This window comes from Lathyrus oleraceus, chromosome 3, assembly GCF_024323335.1.
Source record: "Lathyrus oleraceus cultivar Zhongwan6 chromosome 3, CAAS_Psat_ZW6_1.0, whole genome shotgun sequence".
NCBI lineage: Eukaryota > Viridiplantae > Streptophyta > Magnoliopsida > Fabales > Fabaceae > Lathyrus > Lathyrus oleraceus.
The window spans coordinates 109,706,494-109,718,811 of NC_066581.1; the positions used below are offsets into that span (position 1 = coordinate 109,706,494).

The following is a 12,318-nucleotide window of genomic DNA, read 5'->3' on the forward strand; positions in this document are numbered from 1 at the left end:
TCACATTTCCATACAATTCCAACCATGTCTTTACACTGCATTGATTTGGTTCCAAACTACATCAAAACTTTATTGCAAATGTTGCTGGGACCTCTTTGGGTGAAAAATTCAACCCAAATGATGTTTATATATCCTATCTCCCTTTGGCACACATTTATGAGCGAGCAAATCAAGTCATGACAGTATATTTTGGCATTGCGGTGGGATTCTTCCAGGGGGATAACATGAAATTAATAGACGACCTTGCAGTTCTAAGGCCTACTATTTTCTGTAGTGTTCCCCGCCTATATAACAGAATATATGCTGGTATTATTAATGCTGTTAAAATACTATAAGCTGCATTGATGAGGGATACAGACTTAGTGGTCACGTTGGCTCCCCAAGTCCATGCTGTGAGATAAAACTTGTAGATGTTCCGGAAATGAACTATACATCTGATGATCAGCGGAACCCCTGTGGTGAAATTTGCATCAGGGGTCCCATTATTTTTCAAGGATATTACAAAGATGAAGTTCAAACGAGAGAAGTCATTGACGAAGAGGGATGGCTGCATACCGGAGATATTGGGACATGGATAGCTGGCGGTCGTCTCAAAATCATTGATAGGAAGAAGATTATCTTTAAGTTGGCACAAGGCGAGTACATTTCTCCAGAGAAGATAGAAAATGTATATGTCAAATGCAATTTTGTGGCACAGTGCTTTATATACGGCGGCAACTTTAATTCTTCTTTGGTAGCTGTTGTCTCGGTGGATCCCGATGTCATGAAAGCATGGGCTGCTTCACAAGGAATAGTGCATAATGATTTAACACAACTTTGTAATAATCCAAAGCAAGCACCATTTGTTCACCTGCAACAAACAATAATTAATATAACAACAGTACAACAACCAACAACAGCAAAATGCTAAACCACTCCGACAATGAAGCATACCTTGATTGGCCGTGAGCTTCGGAATGGGAAAGTTGAAAATCCTTTTGTGAAGTATGGACAAGCTGGATTGGCTAAGAAAGGAGAGGATTACTTTCTGATTAAAACAGATTGCCACAGGGTTCCCGGCGATCCATCGACTGCGTTTTCTGTCTTTGCGGTTTTTGATGGGCATAACGGTATATCAGCTGCAACGGAACCACAGATGGTAAGTCCAAAACAACAAGCTGCTATCTAATCAATCCTGCACCAAAACTAGTCCTACATCAAAATTACCTGCAAAACTTCCATGACAGAAAAACGTAGCATGACAGCAGCAAGCCAAGAAATCGTTTCCAAACACTTATCTCCTTGTTGGATGCTGCAATGATAAAACCACTCATGTGCACAAAAGTACAACCTGGGATTCCAGCAACCTCAGATAGCCTGTCATTTTCCAAACCCCTCCAAAGATATGGTAGTGGTTTTCTGCTCTCAAATCTTGCCGGTGAAATTGCCACTGCCTGTAGTCTCCATTTCTCGCTCCTATCATCCTGGTAAAGAACATATTTGATGGAAGGGTTGATTTTCATTTCCTCCTGGAGCTCATGTATGTGAAATCTCCAAGGACAAGATCGATTTAGCTTTATAATCTCCCCACTAGAATCAATAGTTTCTCTTGCTGCAAGACACTCCATAACAATAGACCGCGCTGGCAACCATGATTTTGCATAATAATTCACATTCTCCAAAAATTCGTCACCATGCCCGGTCCACCTGCATTACCAATGTAAACCAAACCATACAACAGTCATTCAATAATTACACGCATTGAATCAAATGATGATGCAAATGATGCTCACCTTGAACTGCACTGTGTTGAATCAGCATTTGTGTAATTAATTTTACCAAAGAAGAAGCTCTATTGGAGGCCTTGAATAATGGCCGTCCTAGAGAAAACAGGAACCATTTGAACATCAAGCTACAATGAAACCAGAAAATTCGTTTTTACTAGAGGAATTCACTGCAGTAACACAAAATTAGTCAAAATTGGTAAAATTCCAAAAAAAATTCCCAAATCGGGATAAAGACAAAACTCAAAGGGAAAGGTTGAGTTCATAGTACCGTTTCCGGATTGTAGCATAAAACAAGATGAAATTGATTCTGAGCACACAAAAGCTCTTCTGGAAATTTGCTCCATTGAACCTTTGGGGGACCAAACCAAAGCCCTAGCTGTGAACATAAATAGAAGGAAAAAACCCTAATCAGAGGACGAAAAAAATTGAGAGAGGGAGGCGGCCAAACAGAAAACCCAAAATCAAAAAGAAATCAATCAAAAACAAACCTTTTGAAGAGGCGAAGGAGGGACGTTCGAATCTCATCGTTGCCATCGCCACCACCGGAGGTGAGCTATTTTTTTTCTTTTCAACCACGGTTTCTTGCATGATTCAGGGTATTTAAGTGAGACGCGAGCAATTGAGAAGAGATTGGGAGAGGTGAGCGCGATTGAGAGGTTTCTTATTGAGAGAGGTGAGCGCGATTGAGGGTTTGGTGTAAATCGTGAGATAGGGAGAGCGTTTGAGAGTGGTTTTCGTGAGTTAGAGTGAATGAGAGAGAGCGAAGGAGTGAGAGGGATTCGTGAGATGGAGAGGATGAAGAGAAAGGCCACGTTACTATTCCATTTTTTTATTTAATTCTTTTCTTTAATTTAGTTCTTTAACAGAATGTTTTGAAATTTAAAGTTCATAGGATATTAGGTAATAATTATTTTTATATTTCCAACTTATTCCCATTGGAAACCCAACAGCCAAGCGACTGGTTTTAATTAGGCTAGACCAACTGTTTCTTTTTTTATTTAGTTTTTTATTTTAATCCTATTTTTAGTTTATCTTAGTTTATATATTTAAGTTAGTATTAAGATAACAATTAGTTGGTAAGTGGTTTGGTGGAGAGGAGTGGTGTCTAGGTCTTTAGTGTAGTGGGTTCGATACCCCTATGTGTAGTTTTTTATTTTAACATTTTCTTTTATGTTTATGCTTTATTACTCATAGTTTTTATTATTGTTTAATAATATAGATTTGTTTTTCTTTTAATTGCGTCATTCATTCAAAACTGTTTTAAAATTATTAAAATCACATTTTTTCTCGATTTAATATCGAGCCCATTTTCACACCCTTGTAAGTCGATTGCTTTTTAAGCATCGCCGTCAACCTCACATAGCTTACTCTTGGGCTTTCTTACAATGAGCCGGTTCTCTTGCACTTACACTCATACTTCGCATCATTTTATTGTTTGGGCCCGATTTAATTATTTCATGATTTTTGAATCCCCATTTGACAAAATGTACCCCACTCCCCCGATGTGTAATAATTTGGTACTGTTTTATTTCTTTATTACTTGACTGTTTAGTTAGATACTAACACAAGAATAAAATCAACCATTTCCAAAAAATACAAAAATATGACTCGATCCAACGTCGAGTATTTTCTCAATAAACAAGTCAATTCACTTCTCCCTCCAATTCTATTCCACTTTTCTTTCAAACTTTCACCAAACGCTTGATTCAACGTCAAGCCATTTTTTCTGATAAAAAAAAACTCAAAAAATATTAATTTATAGTTAAGACATTTTCAATAAGATGGAAGTGGAACGTGGTGTATACCGCGCACTCCTGAGACTATGATTCGAGATGTATATCTCGCCAATCCTAGCTCTCGCCATCATCCAAGTTTATCCACTTTTGTTTTCTCTCAAACACTCATTCAAATTTCTCTTAAACGTCCATCAATACTTGATCTAGTGTCAAGTCATTTTTCACAACAAAAACTCAAAATACCTAATTCCTATTTAAGACTTTTTCAATAAAGGTGGAAATGGAACATGGTGTATACCATGCACTCCTGAGGTTAAGATTCGAGACGTATGCCTCGCCAATCTTAACTCTCGCCATCTTCTAAAACTGTCAATGCGGTTTCTTCAAACCCTTTCTCAATCAAATTCCAAAATACCTAATCCCTATCTTAACTTCTTTCAATAAAGATGGAAATGGAACATGGTGTATACCGTGCACTCCTGAGGCTAGGATTCAAGATGTATATCTCGCTCATCCAAGTTCTCGCCATCACTCAAAACGCATCCAACCAATCAAATTCTTTTCTCGCCGCCGTGCGGTTAATCAAAAACATTTTTCATAAATGAAAGATATATTGTCTTAAGTGATACAAAACAATGTTTCGGCCACGATTGTTGAGTAGAGATAAATGACGCTTTTCCGAATGTAGATTTATAAATCCGTTCGATGTGTGGTATGCGTCCACTCCTCATCTGTTTTGGGTAAAACGATGTTTTTGTCGATTAATACAATATAGCTTTCGCTAAAATCGACCAACAAACAAACATTTTTCTACCCAGAACTACGTAAGCCTTGATTTCTCTTTTGAGATACGTAGGAGCAGGATTTTTAAATCTTGTCAGGCCCACTAATAAAAAACTTAGGTTTAGTCCTTCGTTAAAAAAAATCCAAAAACATTTCTTCTCTCTTCTTCCTTTCTTTCCCACCTAATAATTTGAAAAGCCTAACATTTCAAACTAACATTAACGCACATAACTGACCTAATGGTTCCCGTTGAGTACAACGGACGTGAGGGGTGCTAATACCTTCCCCTTGCGTAATCGACTCCCGAACCCTGATATTGGTTGCGATGACCATATCTTATCCTTTCTTTTGTCTTGGGTTTTATCGATATTTCCCCTTTCCTTTTTAGGAATAAATAAAGTTCGGTGGCGACTCTGTTCAGTCCATCATTGCGAGCGTGCGATCGCGCTTCGCTTTGAAGTCGTATCCCCATTTTTTCGAGGTGCGACACTTGATGATCATGAATTTCCCGCTACAAAAGGGTAGCAGCTCGGATGTATCCATGTTCATGCCTTGAAAGCATCCTAATACAGTATATTGGAAGAACTACCCGGGTCGACTAACACTCGTTTGACACTCCAATCATGAATTTGTAATTTTATGATCATTGGGTTATTCTCATGCGCTAGTACACCTTCTGAATCCTATCTCGAAAAGCTGACAAGAACATGTATTTCTTCCTCTTCTGAAAAACGTTTCTGTGAAGTGTACATTACAGACCAAATGTATATATTTCTGGCCGACTTTGTTTCACCTCCACCAGTAAAACCTCTCGAGATGGTGTTGAGTGTGTGGCATGCTACCAGAGATGCACATCCTCGGCACTCTTTCCCTTCTTGGTGGAGAGGTTCTCCGAGTTCGGCTCACTCTACGAATAACCTCTCTTTCCTGTTGATCCTTTGACATCTTTCACGTATGGAAATAGCCAGTCTCTTTGGATCAGAATGTCAATTTCTCTTTTTAGATGATGATAATCTTCAGTATATTGGTCTCTCAAACGATGATAAGCACACCAAGCATCCTCGTCTTTTCCCATTAAAACATTAGCCATCTTGGGGCGACTAGGTTCCGATATCAGTTTAAGATGGTACACTTCACGTAGGATATCTGCACGATTTGAGTTGAGTGGGGTAAAGTTCTCGACAAAGTTGTCGTATAGCCTCTAGGAAGGCTTTATCACCGATCTTTCCCTCGGCCCATGCGTGTGGTGATCTTTCCTAGCCTCGGATCGGTCATGCCTAGTTGTAACTTATCCTTGGCATCTCGAGATCTCTTCTCGATATTGCTTTCTTTTCCCTTAATATAACATTTTGCTCTATTCATTACTTTATCAATGCTGACGACCGACTTTTACGCCAAAGACTCGTTGAAATTGCCAGCCTTTAGGAAATTCTGGAAGGCTCCCATGAACATTTCCTGATTTGAATGAGAAAATTTTATTGTTTCTTCATTGAATTGCGCCATATATTCTCAGAGAGATGCATAAGGCCCCTAGAGGACGTTGAATAGGCTGGTGGTGGACACCTTTCTATGCTTGCTGTCAAAAAAGTGTTGCATTATCTTCCTGGTTAGATCCTGGTAATTGGTGATTGAGAATCTGGGCAAGCTCAAGTACCAACGTAAGTACACATCTTTGAACGTCCATTTCATGAGCTTGTACTTTAAAGAGTCAGAAGCACCGACTATCTCCATTTGATTGTTAATTAAAATTATATGCTCTTGTGGGTCACTTTTGCCATCAAAGGATGGCAAATGTGGTGGTTTGAAATTCTCTGGGACCTGATCTCCCCAGATTGCTTCTGAAAGGGGTTAAGGATCCAGGAGTTCCTCTTTTGCTTCCTCCTACCTAATGTGTTGTGTTTGCTGAAGTGTGTGAACACTCTTTTGTAATGACTCATTCTGCTGGCGTAAATTCTTCATAATTGTGAATAGTTGCGTCATGTCTGATGGAGTACGAGATTCATTCCTGTTGGGGATGATCCAAACATTATGTTGTTATGGTGTAGATGATGTTTTTGTGCGGCCTGAGAAAGTTTTACCGAGGCCCCACGGTGGGCGCCAAATTTTCCTGATAAATATTTTTGGATAATCTCCCTAAAGCGAATCAGGTGAGACCACAAACGCAATTGGAGTTGGGTACTCTAGTTTTTGGATGATTTTCCCTCCTTGTTCTCCTCAATGGGGAGTCCTTTTTTATACCCATCTAACTTCCAAAGATCATTAAGAAATGCCCCTTCAAGTGTCATGATTAAATGATGATAATAACGCTTGCCTTCGTCATCATTATCATGCAACGTCCTCTTTATCATTTTTTATAACTCCCATGCAACTATGAAACTACCCTAAAGTCATTACACCGATTATACACACCGTCCAGAAACATGTGTCCGAGAACCATACCACCTGGGTTCCTACTTGCATCATATGTAGCAACTCGGTAATCTTTACGAGTACCCGACATATCGACTTTTTCATGCTCGGTCCAAATGACTTATAAATCGTCTTTGAGAATTATGGAGTGTACACCAATGATATCGACCTACTCACTTACAATCACATGAGGTACATGAGAGACCTTAAATAAAATTCAGTGAATTAGAACACATGCTCGGTACATGGTCGACGTCACCATGTATTGAGATATCTTGGAAGGTGAGTCACCCACCATACTCCCTATTAAAACAAGATCATGTCAATAAAGATCAAAAAGCAACCCTAAGACTTTGCACGTTCCACTATAACAAAGTCTATACTATTGTACTCACTTCAAGTAAAAAAAAAAGATATAATTCTAAATATTAAAAACTCGATCCAAATTAAAACACATTAAATTAAATAGGTTTAGATAGATCTGTCAATTGTTCTTTAAAATCACCTTAAAACCCATTTAAAGTGCATTACAAACAGTCCAACTTGAGACTTAATGATAAACACATGCAACTTTACCTAATTTGTCATTTGTACACCCTGCTTCAATGGTACTAAATTGAGTAGACTATTTAGCTTCCCCGAAGAAGCTTCAACCCTAACACTACCAAGATTCCAAAAACAAAAAGGAACATTGGATTCTATCAAACATCAAATTATATATTCATCTTTGTACTGAAAAATGAGATATTTTTTACAACCACTACGTTAAGCCAAAGATGTGTTTATCTTTGTTTTTTATGACCCGAAAACATGAACTTGAAAGACGGTGTTGCCGTATACAGTCATACTTATGCATCCATTTGAAGTATGGAGGAACATTCCTAATCAACAATTACACATGCCTCATTATTGGTCAAAAATCATTTCCATAACTATTTATTCATAAATCATGTGAGTTTGTTTGTACGTAAATAAAAATAATTAATCTACATACTCCATTTTCATATATATATATATATATATATATATATATATTCTGTGAAAGATTTTTGAAAAATGTTGCAAAGATTTTCATGTCTGCTTTGGGAGGGACCTAGGTAAATATTATATAACTTTAAGACTGTGTCGTGCATTCTTTCATAAGATTCCAAATATATATTTTATATTAAAACAGTTGAATTTGACCAAACTCTAAGAAAATAAATTAAAATGTAAATTTATATTTTTGTCGCGTATGACCGTTAACAAAAGACATGTTTTTTTATAAGAAATAGACATATTGTCCTGATTGCATTAATGAATTACTAGTGTTGAGTGGGGGTCCGTCTACATGTGTCCAAATTTGAGGCTGCCAAACCCAAACGAATGGTAAACAAATACTACACGTTTACAAGAAAATTAAATGATTTATTTAACTTTAAAATAATTTATGATATTATAAAAAAACTTAATTTATCTTAAATTTAAATATATTTTTAGTATTTCAAATTTCAATTATTTGATTTTAAGTTTTCAAATTTGTCCTCTTTCGAATTTGGTAATTCTCTAGTAAGATATTAAACATTTAAAAGATTAAACTAATCTGATATAAAAAATAAAGTGGTTCATGTGATAAAAAACACTATCAATGCAATAAATAATGATATGTGGATACGATGATACGAAATTAAGAAAATAATAAATTTTATAATATTTAATTAATAAAATAGTTATAACTTTTATGATATTCCTTTTTTTTTTATCGATTTTTATTTTTTAAATTCAAAAGTATATTGATCTTTATTTTATTCTCTTTTACTTTTTTATTAATTTTTTTTTCAAATTTTCTTCTCTACAATTTTATTTTTCCTCTCATTTTAAGTTGTACATATAGACAAAGTTTTTTTTCCACATTAACCACTCTGTTCTTTTATTCCACATCCACATTGATTTAATTTTCTAAATGTCACATAAGTGAAGTATAGTCTACATATGAAAGGACTATTAAATATAAAAGAAAGAAAAATTTAGAAAGCAAAATCAAACAATTAAAATTTAAAAGGTTAAAATCAAACAAAAATCAAATCGTGTATTTAAATATTTATTTTTCTATACTCTCGTAGCAATTGAAAAGCAAATAATTGACAATGTCATACGATCGAGTTCATAATAGTTTCTTTGAGTTGATTTGCTCATTGCTTGTCACATATGTTGCGCCATGAATCTTATACTTAAATGCATTGGGGAGGCTATTCATGGGTGTGGTAGGGATACCCAAAACATGTTTTTTTTGCAAAGTTACCCTATAAGATATTTGTGATTGGTGTTGTAACCTAAACTATTATCTCATTAAATGATAGTATAAATTCTATTTGACATGTTAAAGTACTCGATTTATTCTTTTATATATTTTGGTTAATTTACGATTTCAAAAATGTGTTCTAGAAAAAATTATTCGACTAATTCAAATATTAACCACGATGTCTCTAAGATAAAATAATTTTATTAAAATGTAAACAAGAAAAATAAAATAAAACTGTTATATTCTTTCTTCATAAATTTATTTATATTCAAAATTATAAATTCTATTTATAGATATATTAATAAAGAATCAATACATGCCATCAACCTTCCATTAGTGTGAGGTTAACAGGCAGTAAACATCATTAAGACTCTATTTAGTAGCGTTATAGAAAAAATAAGTGAATATTCATTAATATGTATTATTTTATAATAAATTTTGGGTTAAACAAGATTTTGGTTCACTAAATATCATTCAATATTTTTAAAGAATAGTTCTACTAATTTTTTTAATCTAAATTTCTGATCTTTTCTATCAACATTGGTTAAGAGGATGACATTATACATCACATAAAAGTCTTTTTGTGACATATTTATAAGTTTATAAAATAATTAAACTACAAGAGAAATCTTGAGTTGCCAAGGATTAAACCGTCACGAGTGAAAAAAAAAGTCCATCACAAAATAAATATTTGTGAGGGGTCAATCCACATAGCAAGGACCCGCCATGTTTTGCAAGGGGTATGCTATATCACTATTCTGTCGGGGGCTTAACCCCTTGCAAAATTTGAGCTCCTTTGTTTGGCACAGAAATGGAGGACATAGGCGCAAACTAGATAGCGCAATATCAATAATTTTCGAGGGGTTAAGTCCCTCACAACGCACTGTCACGTTTTGGTATTTGTGAGGGGTAACCCCACGCAAATGAGTTACAATTTTTTTTTTGATAGGTTACCCCTAACTAATATTTGCAATATTATATAAAAAATATTAATAATATATTATTATAAAAATAATAATATAGTTATAATAAATAAAGCATAATTATAATAAATAAATTTTTAATTTAAAATTTTTAAAAAATAAAGCATAAATAAATATTTCATGATTAAAGTTGAAATAAAAATAAATAGTTTCTATATCCACTAAAGTTAAATTTAAAAATAAAAAGCTTCATATTCAAACATTTTAATTATCCTCCTCTTCCTCGTCTTCTATATCATCTTGTCCTTGATCATAAATTCCTCCATATCCACTAACTCCTTCATATCCACTAAATCATTCACATCCACCATCAGAACATCGGTCATTTGTGAGGCCATAATTTCTTCAAATCTTTGTACGTGCTCATTTGCAACTCGCAAGGCTTCCTCCAACTATATTTATTTTTTTTCCTTCATTTCTTCCTTTCTTGCTACTGCTTCGGGTGTTGATTCGGAATGTGTTATATTTCTCACCGTTTCTACCATTTCAATTGTTAATATGCGTATATGTGAGATCATTCTCCATCAGCAATTCTCATTCTCAAACTTCTATCATGTCGTCAGATATTTTTGGCCAACAATCCAACATCATACACTCTCCCATTTTTCTTCTTCTCGTCTAATACACCATACCAAGTCTGACATGACACACTAGAAAGAGTAGGATATCTCGGTGATGGTGCAGATAGTTCAGGATTCTCTGATAGATAAGTGGAAAGTCCTTTATCATACTCCTCATATAAAAAAAAATTAGATGTTATGATAATTTAAATAAGTTAGATATTTAAAATAAATAAATAAAAAAATACTAAATATTAAAAAAAACTTACTTGAGTTTTTCTTGAGTGTTCATCGACATACTCCATATCTCTCTTGATATGAGTCTCCGCATGGATCTCACTAAGAAACGAAATTCTAGCCATGTCTTCAAGGTAATCAAATGAAAACATAATTAAAAAAATAATTATATTTAATAAATCTAAAATATAAATGAAAATTTAATTAATAAATAAATAAATTTTACCATCCTTCGTGTAACTTCATCAATACTAATCTTGTCTGGTGCATAGTTGCAGCCGCCAACTTCATATGCTCTATTTTTCTTGTCTGTTCAAATATTTGCTTAAAGTTATCGGAATTTCAATGAGCAATAAGCTCTTGAAATACATCTTCTCCTATCCAAAAGGGATGTGATCCACTTTTAATCCAAGTTTAGCACGCCTAAGCGTGTCAGAAAGGCAGACAAATCTTAAGCGAAATTTTTTCTTAATTTCGTGATGATCTTTAATGTCCTAAGTAAAGTTTTCTCACATTGTTGTATGGATTCAAATAAATATTAAATAAATTACTCATGAATATTTCAATAAATATAAAAATAATTAAAATAATAATTATTTAAATGAATAGTTAATTATACCTGAAAGAACTTAAACCAATCTTCCTTATCATCTTCAGAAAGTGCTCCATAAGTCGGGAAAAAAAATTTATACTTCTCTTTAATAACTTATGATATGCTCGTTGTTGCAGGATGTGACGACATAGAGCTAAACAATTTTTTTTTGAGTTAGTATTAATTAAAAAAAACTCAAATTTAAAATATAATATAAAATATAATTAATTAGGATCCTCCCTCGGGCTCAATGAGAAATCTACAATTAACCTTCTTATCATTTATGTGTGGTGCAACACCCCTCGTGCGCGCCCTCACTTGCTCTTCATGAGCACTGGTATCTTCCTGATCATCCACCTCCTCATGCGCAGAATGCATGTGCGATGAACGTAGCATGCTAGACCCACCTGGCGCCATATACTGCATAGGCACATCTGTGGAATGTGGAAAGCTAGATCCACTTGGATGCATGGAAGACATATGTGAAGATGTTGGATGCGGGGTGCTAGGTCCACTAGGCTGCATAAAATGTGTATATCTATGAGGACTAATAAAATTTGATGCATATATGGATGGGAATATAGAAAAATCAGGTGTAGATAGTAGTAATCCAATGAAAGATGGAGATGTGAATGGACTAATCAAAGGTGGAGTATGGTGCATGAGAGGTGTGGTAGGATGCATAAGAGGTGGAGTAGGATGCATGGGCAGATGAGCCCCCTGACTCAAAAGTGACATAGGAATATACAAAGATGAATCATGAGCCTCTTCTATAATCACCTTTATGCGACGAGTCTTTTTACCCTTACCCTTGTCCTCAGGCCATGACGGTATTTTTTATTTTGAAAGAAAAACATAAAACAATCAATAAATCTAATTTACAATAGTAATATATATTAATTCGAAAAATATAATATTACACAAGATCTGTTGACAAAAGCTTATTACACGAGTAATATTATACAATACAT

General features: G+C 34.7%; 1 long non-coding RNA gene across 1 annotated transcript; it reads left to right on the forward strand.

Moving 5' to 3' along the window:
• The first annotated feature begins 931 nt into the window (after nucleotides 1-931).
• Nucleotides 932-1,591, forward strand: LOC127125680 (uncharacterized). The gene is made up of 2 exons (XR_007804778.1): nucleotides 932-1,138; nucleotides 1,227-1,591. It is a non-coding gene; the product is annotated as an uncharacterized LOC127125680 (long non-coding RNA).
• Nucleotides 1,592-12,318: the final 10,727 nt, after the last annotated feature.